This window comes from Arachis hypogaea, chromosome 17 (assembly GCF_003086295.3).
Source record: "Arachis hypogaea cultivar Tifrunner chromosome 17, arahy.Tifrunner.gnm2.J5K5, whole genome shotgun sequence".
Lineage (NCBI taxonomy): Eukaryota > Viridiplantae > Streptophyta > Magnoliopsida > Fabales > Fabaceae > Arachis > Arachis hypogaea.
Window position 1 is genome coordinate 73,921,810 of NC_092052.1, and position 11,604 is coordinate 73,933,413.

The 11,604-nt window shown below is 38.2% G+C and overlaps 1 non-coding gene across 1 annotated transcript; it reads right to left on the minus strand.

The window, feature by feature from the left end:
• Positions 1-10,915: 10,915 nt before the first annotated feature.
• On the minus strand, positions 10,916-11,023 carry LOC112768529 (small nucleolar RNA R71). Its single transcript, XR_003185944.1, has one exon. It is a non-coding gene; the product is annotated as a small nucleolar RNA R71 (small nucleolar RNA).
• Positions 11,024-11,604: the final 581 nt, after the last annotated feature.

Sequence of the window (11,604 nt, forward strand, 5' to 3'; positions counted from 1 at the left end):
TTTATTATATTAAATTCGAAAACACCATTATCAATTTATATCTGCCTAACTGAGATTTGCAAGGTGACGATAGCTTGCTTCATACCAACAATCTCCGTGGGATTCGACCCTTACTCACGTAAGGTATTACTTGGATGACCCAGTGCACTTGCTGGTTAGTTGTATCAAAGTTGTGAACCATGGTGTTGGCACCATGTTCTTGGCGCCATTGCCAGGGAAAGAAAGAGCCATGAATTTTATATAATCAAAGTGTAATCACGATTGCGCGTACCAAGTTGCTCACGTTGCCAGGGATTGTTTGAGCCTGGACATCACAATTTCGTGCACCAAGTTTTTGGCGCCGTTGCCGGGGATTGTTTGAGCCTGGACATCACAATTTCGTGCACCAAGTTTTTGGCGCCGTTGCCGGGGATTGTTCGAGTTTGGACAACTGACGGTTCATCTTGTTGCTCAGATTAGGTAATTTTCTTTTTATTTTATTTTCAAAAAAAAAATTTCAAAAATATTTCTAAAATTTTTTCATCTGTTTTTGAAAATAATACAAAAATGTTTTCAAAAATTTTATTCAAAATTTTTAAGAATGAATTCTAGTGTTTCATGAAGCATGTGAAGCCTGGCTGGCTGTAAAAGCCATGTCTAAATTCTTTTGGACTGAGGCTTCCAACCATCAGCTGTTACACGACTGTAGGGTATGTCAGGCGTGTCATGTCTGAATTACATGCTGAAGCTTGGCTGGCCATTGGCCATGTCTAGTGTTTTGGACCGGAGCTTTCATTGAAAGCTTGGCTGGCTAGTGAGCCATGTCTAATTCCTGGACTGAAGCTTTAGACTAAGAATGCTAGATTCCTGGAATTCATATTAAAAATTTTGGAATCCTTATTTTTGTTTTTCAATTAATTTTTCGAAAAAAAATACAAAAAATTAAAAAAATCATAAAAATCAAAAACATTTTTTGTGTTTCTTGTTTGAGTCTTGAGTCATGTCATAAGTTTGGTGTCACTTGCATATGCATCTTGCATTTTTTCGAAAATATCATGTATTCATAGTGTTCTTCATGATCTTCAAGTTGTTCTTGGTAAGTCTTCTTGTTTGATCTTGATGATTTTTTGTTTTGTGTCTTTTCATGTTTATCATATGCATTCTTGAATTCTTAGTGTCTAAGCATTAAAGAATTCTAAGTTTGGTGTCTTGCATGTTTTCTTTGTATTAAAAATTTTTCAAAATTGTGTCTATGATGTTCATCTTGACATCCAAAGTGTTCTTGGTGTTCATCTTGACATTCATAGCATTCTTGCATGCATCACATGTTTTGATCTAAAATTCTCATGCATTGCATCATTTTTCTTGTTTTTCTCTCTCTTCATTAAAAATTCAAAAATCAAAAAAATATCTTTCCCTTTTTCTCTCTCATCAAATTCAAAAATTTGAGTTGACTTTTTCAAAATCTTTTTAAAATCAAGTTGTTTCTTATGAGTCAAATCAAATTTTCAATTTGAAAATCTTATCTTTTTCAAAATCTTTTTCAAAAATCAAATCTTTTTCAAAATTCTTAGTTATTCTCGAAAATTCCAAAAATATTTTTCAAAAATCTTTTTCTTATTTTTATATCAAAATTTTCGAAAATAACAATAACAATTAATGTTTTGATTCAAAAATTTCAAGTTTGTTACTTACTTGTTAAGAAAGATTCAAACTTTAAGTTCTAGAATCATATCTTGTGATCTCTTGTGAATCAAGTCATTAATTGTGATTTTAAAAATCCAATCTTTTTCAAAAATAATTTCAATCATATCTTTTCAAAAAAATCTTATCTTTTTCAAAAATTTGATTTCAAAATATCTTCTCTAACTTCCTAACTTCTTATCTTTTCAAAATTGATTTTCAAATTTGTTTCAACTAACTAACTAACTTTTTGTTTGTTTCTTAACTTTTTCAAAACTACCTAACTAACTCTCTCTCTCTCATTTTTGAAAATATCTTCCCCCTTTTTCAAAATTTCTTTTTAATTTATTAATTATTTTAAATTTTAAATCTTAATTTTCGAAAATTACTAACATTTTTCAAAAACTATTTTCAAAAATCACTAACTCTTTTTCAAAAATTGTTTTCGAAAATTCCTTCTCTCTCATCTTATTCTATTTATTTATTCATCTACTAACATCTCATCTCACATATCAACCTTCCTCACAGTTGTGTTTCTTCCATTATATTACATTCTTTGTCTCCCCCTCTTCTTCTACTCACAAAGGAATCCCTATACTGTGGTATAAAGGATTTCTATTATTATTATTTTTCTGTGCCCTCTTCTTTGTCATATGAGCAGGAGCAAGGATAAGAACATTCTTATGGAAGCAGATCCAGAACCTGAAAGGACTCTAAAAAGGAAACTAAGAGAAGCTAAAATACAACAATCTAGAGATAACCTTTCAGAAATTTTCGAACAGGCAGAGGAGATGGCAGCCGAAAATAATAATAATGTAAGGAAGATGCTTGGTGACTTTACTGCACCTAATTCCAATTTACATGGAAGAAGCATCTCCATTCCTGCCATTGGAGAAAACAACTTTGAGCTGAAACCTCAATTAGTTTCTCTGATGCAGCAGAACTGTAAGTTTTATGGACTTCCATCTGAAGATCCTTTTCAGTTCTTAACTGAATTCTTACAGATATGTGATACTGTTAAGACTAATGGAGTAGATCCTGAAGTCTACAGGCTCATGCTTTTCCCTTTTGCTATAAGAGACAGAGCTAGATTATGGTTGGATTCTCAACCCAAAGACAGCCTGAACTCTTGGGATAAGCTGGTCACGGCTTTCTTAGCCAAGTACTTTCCTCCTCAAAAGCTGAGCAAGCTTAGAGCTAATGTTCAAACCTTCAGATAGAAAAAAGGTGAATCCCTCTATGAAGCTTGGGAAAGATACAAACAGTTGACCAAAAAGTGTCCTTCTGACATGCTTTCAGAATGGACCATCCTGGATATATTCTATGATGGTTTATCTGAGCTATCAAAAATGTCACTGGACACTTCTGCAGGTGGATCAATTCACCTAAAGAAAACGCCTGCAGAAGCTCAAGAACTCATTGACATGGTTGCTAATAACCAGTTCATGTACACTTCTGAAAGGAATCCTGTAAGCAATGGGACGCCTATGAAGAAGGGAGTTCTTGAAGTTGATACTCTGAATGCCATATTGGCTCAGAATAAAATATTGACTCAGCAAGTCAATATGATCTCTCAGAGTCTGAATGGAATGCAAGCTGCATCCAACAGTACTCAAGAGGCTTCTTATGAAGAAGAAGCTTATAATCCTGAGAACCCTGCAATAGCAGAGGTGAATTACTTAGGTGAACCTTATGGAAACACCTATAACTCATCATGGAGAAATCATCCAAATTTCTCATGGAAGGATCAAAAGCCTCAACAAGGCTTTAATAATGGTGGAAGAAACAGGTTTAACAATAATAAACCTTTTCCATCATCCACTCAGCAACAGACAGAGAACTCTGAACAAAATGCTTCTAATTTAGCAAATCTAGTCTCTGATCTATCCAAGGCCACTGTGAGCTTCATGAATGAAACAAGGTCTTCCATTAGAAATTTGGAAGCACAAGTGGGCCAGCTGAGTAAAAGGATCACTGAAATCCCTCCCAGTACTCTCCCAAGCAATACAGAAGAGAATCCAAAAGGAGAGTGCAAGGCCATTGACATAAGCAAAATGGCCGAACCCAAAGAGGGAGAGGAAGACGCAAATCCCAAGGAGGAAGACCTCCTAGGACGTCCAGTGATCAATAAGGAGCTTCCCTCTGAGGAACCAAAGGACTCTGAGGCTCATCTAGAGACCATAGAGATTCCATTGAACCTCCTTATGCCCCTCATGAGCTCTGATGAGTATTCCTCTTCTGAAGAGAATGAGGATGTTACTGAAGAGCAAACTGCCAAGTTTCTTGGTGCAATCATGAAGCTGAATGCCAAATTATTTGGCATTGATACTTGGGAAGTTGAACCTTCCTTGTTCATCAATGAACTAAGTGATCTGGATCAACTGACATTGCCTCAGAAGAGACAGGATCCTGGAAAGTTCATAATACCCTGTACCATAGGCACCATGATCTTTAAGGCTCTGTGTGACCTTGGTTCAAGAATAAACCTCATGCCCCTCTCTGTAATAGAGAAACTGGGAATATATGGGGTGCAAGCTGCTAAAATCTCATTAGAGATGGCAGACAGTTCAAGAAAACAGGCTTATGGACAAGTAGAGGACGTGTTAGTAAAGGTTGAAGGCCTTTACATCCCTGCTGATTTCATAGTCCTGGATACTGGAAAGGAAGAGGATGAATCCATCATCCTAGGAAGACCTTTCCTGGCCACAGCAAGAGCTGTGATTGATGTTGACAAAGGTGAACTAGTCCTTCAATGGAATGAGGACTCCCTTGTATTTAAAACTCAAGGATCTCCCTCTGCAACCATGAAGAGGAAGCAGAAAAAAATTCTCTCAAAGCAGAGTCAACCAGAGCCCCCACAGTCAAACTCTAAGTTTGGTGTTGGAGAGTTTCAACAAAGCTCTGCACATCTGTGAGGCTCCATGAGAGCCCACTGTCAAGCTATTGACATTAAAGAAGCGCTTGTTGGGAGGCAACCCAATGTTTATTTATCTAACTATATTTTTCTTAGTTATATATCTTTGTAGGTTCATGATCATGTGGAGTCACAAAATAAATATAAAAATTGAAAACAGAATCAAAAACAGCAGAAGAAAAATCACACCCTGGAGGAGCATCTGTCTGGCGTTCAGCGCCAGAACAGAGCATGGTTCTGGCGCTGAACGCCCAAAATGGGCAGCTTCTGGGCGCTGAACGCCAGAACAGGCATGGTTCTGGCGTTCAACGCCAGAAATGGCACACAAATGGGCATTGAACGCCCAAAATGGCCACCAACCTGGCGCTGAACGCCCAGAGTTGGGTGCAAAGGCATTTTTACATGCCTAATGGGTGCAGGGATGTAAATCCTTGAACACCTCAGGATCTGTGGACCCCACAGGATCCCCACCTACCTCCACTCACTTCTTCTCACCACTCTCTTTCACACAACTCCATAAACACTCTTCCCCAAAAACTCTTCACCAATCACCTCAAACTCTCTTCCCCATCACCTGTTCACCACTCACATCCATCCACTCTTCCCCATAAATCTACCTCATAAACTCCACCTACCTTCAAAATTCAAAACCAATTTCCCACCCAAACCCACCCATATGGCCGAAACCTTTCCCCCCTCCCTTCCTTATATAAAGCCCTCCAATCTTCATCAAATTCACACAACACACCCCTCTACACCCTTCTTGGCCGAACCACATCACCCTCTCCCTCTCCTCCATTTCTTCTTCTTCTTCATCTATTCTTTCTTTTATTGCTCGAGGGCGAGCAAAATTCTAAGTTTGGTGTGGTAAAAGCATAAGCTTTTTGTTTTTCCATTACCATTGATGGCACCTAAGACCGGAGAATCCTCTAGAAAGGGGAAAGGAAAGACAAAAGCTTCCACATCCGAGTCATGGGAGATGGAAAGGTTCATCTCCAAAGCCCATCAAGACCACTTCTATGATGTTGTGGCCAAGAAGAAGGTGATCCCTAAGGTCCCTTTCAAACTCAAAAGAAATGAGTATCCGGAGATCCGACATGAAATTCAAAGAAGAGGTTGGGAAGTTCTAACAAATTCCATCCAACAAGTCGGCATCCTAATGGTTCAAGAGTTCTATGCCAATGCATGGATCACCAAGAACCATGATCAAAGTAAGAACCCGGATCCAAAGAACTATGTTACAATGGTTCGGGGGAAATACTTAGATTTTAGTCCGGAAAATGTGAGGTTGGCGTTCAACTTGCCAAACATGGAAGAGAACGCACGCCCCTACACAAGGAGAGTCAACTTTGATCAAAGGTTGGACCAAGTCCTTATGGACATATGTGTAGAAGGAGCTCAATGGAAGGTTGACTCCAAAGGTAAGCCGGTTCAACTAAGAAGTTTGGACCTCAAGCCTATAGCTAGAGGATGGTTGGAGTTCATTCAATGCTTAATCATTTCCACTAGCAACCGGTCTGAAGTTACTATAGACCGGGCCATCATGATCCATAGTATCATGATTGGAGAAGAGGTGGAAGTTCATGAGATTATACCTCAAGAACTCTACAAGGTGGCTGACAAGTCCTCCACTATGGCAAGGTTAGCCTTTCCTCACCTCATTTGCCACCTATGCAATTCGGCTGGGATTGACATAGAGGGAGATATCCTCATTAAAGAGGACAAGCCCATCACTAAGAAAAAGATGGAGCAAGCAAGAGAGCCCAGTCATGGAGCTCAAGAGGCGCAAGAAGCTCATTTACATGAGATCCCGGAGATGCCTCAAATGCACTTTCCTCCACAAAATTATTGGGAGCAAATCAACACCTCCCTAGGAGAATTGAGTTCCAATATGGGACAACTAAGGGTGGAACATCAAGAGCACTCCATCATGCTTCATGAAATAAGAGAAGATCAAAAAGCAATGAGGGAGGAGCAACAAAGACAAGGAAGAGACATAGAAAAGCTCAGGGACATCATTGGTTCCTCAAGAAGGAAACATCACTAAGGTGGATTCATTCCTTGTTCTTATTTCTTCTGTTTTTCGTTTTCTATGTTGTGTGCTTATCCATGTTTGTGTCTTCATTATATGATCATTAGTAGTTAGTAACTTTGTCTTAAAGTTATGAATGTCCTATGAATCCATCACCTCTCTTAAATGAAAAATGTTTTAATTCAAAAGAACAAGAAGTACATGAGTTTCGAATTTATCCTTGAACTTAGCTTAATTATATTGATGTGGTGACAATGCTTCTTGTTTTCTGAATGTATGCTTGAACAGTGCATATGTCTTTTGAAGTTGTTGTTTAAGAATGTTAAATATGTTGGCTCTTGAAAGAATGATGACTAGGAGACATGTTATTTGATAATCTGAAAAATCATAAAAATGATTCTTGAAGCAAGAAAAAGCAGCAAAGAACAAAGCTTGCAGAAAAAAAAAGGGGCGAAAAAAAATAAAAAAAAATAGAAAGAAAAAGAAAAAGCAAGCAGAAAAAGCCAATAACCCTTAAAACCAAAAGGCAAGGGCAAATAAAAAGGATCCCAAGGCTTTGAGCATCAGTGGATAGGAGGGCCTAAAGGAATAAAATCCTGGTCTAAGCGGCTAAACCAAGTTGTCCCTAACCATGTGCTTGTGGCGTGTAGGTGTCAAGTGAAAACTTGAGACTGAGCGGTTAAAGTCAAGGTCCAAAGCAAAAAAAAGAGTGTGCTTAAGAACCCTGGACACCTCTAATTGGGGACTTTAGCAAAGCTGAGTCACAATCTGAAAAGGTTCACCCAATTATGTATCTGTGGCATTTATGTATCCGGTGGTAATACTGGAAAATAAAGTGCTTAGGGCCACGGCCAAGACTCATAAAAAAACTGTGTTCAAGAATCATCATACTGAACTAGGAGAATCAATAACACTATCTGAACTCTGAGTTCCTATAGATGCCAATCATTCTGAACCTCAATGGATAAAGTGAGATGCCAAAACTATTCAAGAGGCAAAAAGCTATAAGTCCCGCTCATTTGATTGGAGCTATGTTTCATTGATAGTTTGGAATTTATAGTATATTCTCTTCTTTTTATCCTATTTGATTTTCAGTTGCTTGGGGACAAGCAACAATTTAAGTTTGGTGTTGTGATGATCGGATAATTTATACGCTTTTTGACAGTGTTTTTAGTATGTTTTTAGTAGGATCTAGTTACTTTTAGGGATGTTTTCATTAGTTTTTATGTTAAATTCACATTTATGGACTTTACTATGAGTTTGTGTGTTTTTCTGTGATTTCAGGTATTTTCTGGCTGAAATTGAGGGACTTGAGCAGAAATCAGATTCAGAGGTTGAAGAAGGACTGCTGATGCTGTTGGATTCTGACCTCCCTGCACTTAAAGTGGATTTTCTGGAGCTACAGAACTCGAAATGGCGCGATTTCAATTTCTTTGGAAATTAGACATCTAGGGCTTTTCAGCAATATATAATAGTCCATACTTTGGCCAAGAATAGATGACGTAAACTGGCGTTCAACGCCAGCTCTCTGCCCAAATCTGGTGTCCAGCGCCAGAAAAGGATCCAAAACCAGAGTTGAACGCCAGAAATGGATCAAAACCTGGCGTTCAACTCCACAAATGGCCTCTGCACGTGGAAAGATAAGGCTCAGCCCAAGCACACACCAAGTGGGCCCCGGAAGTGGATTTATGCATTAATTACTTACTTCTGTAAACCCTAGTAGCTAGTTTATTATAAATAGGACCTTTTACTAGTCTTTTTGACAATCTTTGATCAGTTGTATGCTATCTTAGATCACGTTTGAGGGCTGGCCATCTCAGCCATGCCTGGACCTTTCACTTATGTAATTTTAACGGTAGAGTTTCTACACTCCATAGATTAAGGTGTGGAGCTCTGCTGTTCCTCAAAGATTAATGCAAAGTACTACTGTTTTCTATTCAATTCATCTTATTTCGCTTCTAAGATAACCATTTGCACCCAAGAACGTGATGAAGGTGATGATTATGTATGACGCTCATCACCATTCTCCCCTATGAACACGTGCCTGACAAACACTTCCGTTCTACATGAAATAAGCTAGAATGAATATCTCTTAGATCTCCTAACCAGAATCTTCGTGGCGTAAGCTAGAATGATGGCGGCATTCAAGAGAATCCGGAAAGTCTAAACCTTGTCTGTGGTATTCCCAGTAGGATTCAATGATTTAATGACTGTGACGAGATTCAAACTCGCAAGTGCTGGGCGTTAGTGACAGACGCAAAAGGAGGGTGAATCCTATTCCAGCATGATCGAGAACCGACAGATGATTAGCCGTGCTGTGACAGAGCATGTGAGCATATTTTTCACTGAGAGGAGGGGATGTAGCCACTGACAACGATGATGCCCTTGCATAAAGCTAGCCATGGAAAGGAGTAAGACTGATTGGATGAAGATAGCAGGAAAGCAAAGGTTCAGAGGAACGAAGGCATCTCCATTCGCTTATCTGAAATTCTCACCAATGAATTACATAAGTATTTCTATCCCTATTTTATTATATTAAATTCGAAAACACCATTATCAATTTATATCTGCCTAACTGAGATTTGCAAGGTGACCATAGCTTGCTTCATACCAACAATCTCCGTGGGATTCGACCCTTACTCACGTAAGGTATTACTTGGAAGACCCAGTGCACTTGCTGGTTAGTTGTATCGAAGTTGTGAACCATGGTATTGGCACCATGTTCTTGGCGCCATTGCCAGGGAAAGAAAGAGCCATGAATTTTATATAATCAAAGTGTAATCACGATTGCGCGTACCAAGTTGCTCACGTTGTCAGGGATTGTTTGAGCCTGGACATCACAATTTCGTGCACCAGTAACCCTAGTAACAAGTTAGTATAAATAGAACTTTTTACTATTGTGTTAGATATCTTTGGATCATTTCAATCTTTGATCAGTTTTATGCTATCTTAGACCTTTATGGAGGCTGGCCATTCGGCCATGCCTGGACCTTCATCACTTATGTATTTTCAACGGTAGAGTTTCTACACACCATAGATTAAGGTGTGGAGCTCTACTGTTCCTCATGAATTAATGCAAAGTACTATTGTTTTTCTATTCAATTCAAGCCTATTTCTTCTCTAAGATATTCATTCACACACAAGAACATGATGAATGTAATGTTTATGTGACGCTCATCACCATTCTCACCTATGAACGCGTGCCTGACAAACACTTTCGTTCTCAATCAATGCAAACAAGCTTGAATGTGTATCTCTTAGCTTGAATGTGTATCTCTTGAATGTGCAAACAAGCTTGAATGTGTATCTCTTAGTTAATTTCAAAATCTTTTCTAACTTCTTATCTTTTCAAATTTGATTTTCAAATCTTTTTCAATTAATCTTATCTTGTTTGATTCTTATCTTTTTCAAAACCACCTAACTAATTCTCTCTCTCTAATTTTCGAAAATCATTAACTTCTTTTTCAAAATTCCTTTTTAATTAACTAATTGATTTAAATTTTAATTTAATTTCATTTTTCTTTTTAAAATTTTCGAATTTTAACTTTAATTTTAAATTAAAAACAAAAATATTTTTTATTTTATTTTCGAATCCTTCCCTCTCTCATCTCCTTCTATTTATTTATTTATCTACTAACACTTCTCTTCTTCTTAAAAATTCGAACCATCTCGCTCTTTCTATGTTCGAATTCTTTTTCTTCTCTTCTACTCACAAAAAAGAACCTCTCTACTGTGGCAAAGAGGATTTCTATTATTTTCTATTCCCTTCTTTTTCATATGAGCAAGAGCAAGGACAAGAACATTCTTGTTGAAGCTGATCTTGAACCTGAAAGGACTCTGAAGAGGAAGCTAAGGGAAGCTAAAGCACAACTCTCTGGAGAAAATCTAACAGAAATTTTCGAAAAAGAAGGAGACATGGCCGAAAATAATAACAATACAAGGAAGATGCTTGGTGACGTTACTACACCAAATTCCAACTTACATGGAAGAAGCATCTCAATCCCTGCCATTGGAGCAAACAATTTTGAGCTAAAGCCTCAATTAGTTTCTCTAATGCAACAGAATTGCAAGTTTCATGGACTTCCATCAGAAGATCATTTTTAGTTCTTAACTGAATTCTTGCAGATCTGTGATACTGTTAAGACCAATGGGGTTGATCCCGAGGTTTATAGGCTTATGCTTTTCCCATTTGCTGTAAGAGACAGAGCTAGAATATGGTTGGACTCTCAACCTAAAGACAGCCTGAACTCTTGGGATAAGCTGGTCACGACTTTCTTAGCCAAGTTCTTCCTCCTCAAAAGCTTAGCAAGCTTAGAGTGGATGTTCAAACCTTCAAACAGAAAGAAGGTGAATCCCTCTATGAAGCATGGGAGAGATACAAGCAACTGACCAAAAAGTGTCCTTCTGACATGCTTTCAGAATGGACCATCCTGGATATATTCTATGATGGTCTATCTGAATTATCTAAGATGTCATTGGACTATTCTGCCGGTGGATCCATTCACCTAAAGAAAACACCTGTAGAAGCTCAGGAACTCATTGACATGGTTGCAAATAACCAGTTCATGTACACTTCTGAAGGGAATCCTGTGAGTAATGGGACGCCTCAGAGGAAGGGAGTTCTTGAAATTGATATTCTGAATGCCATATTGGCTCAGAATAAAATATTGACTCAGCAAGTCAATATGATTTCTCAAAGTCTGAATGGATTGCAAGCTGCATCCAACAGTACTAAAGAAGCATCTTCTGAAGAAGAAGCTTATGATCCTCAGAACCCTGCAATAGCAGAGGTGAATTACATGGGTGAACCCTATGGAAACACCTATAATCCCTCATGGAGAAATCATCCAAATTTCTCATGGAAGGATCAACAAAAGCCTCAACAAGGCTTTAATAATGGTGGAAGAAACAGGTTTAGCAATAGCAAGCCTTTTCCATCATCCACTCAGCAACAGACAGAGAATTCTGAGCAGAATCCATCTAGCTTAGCAAATAT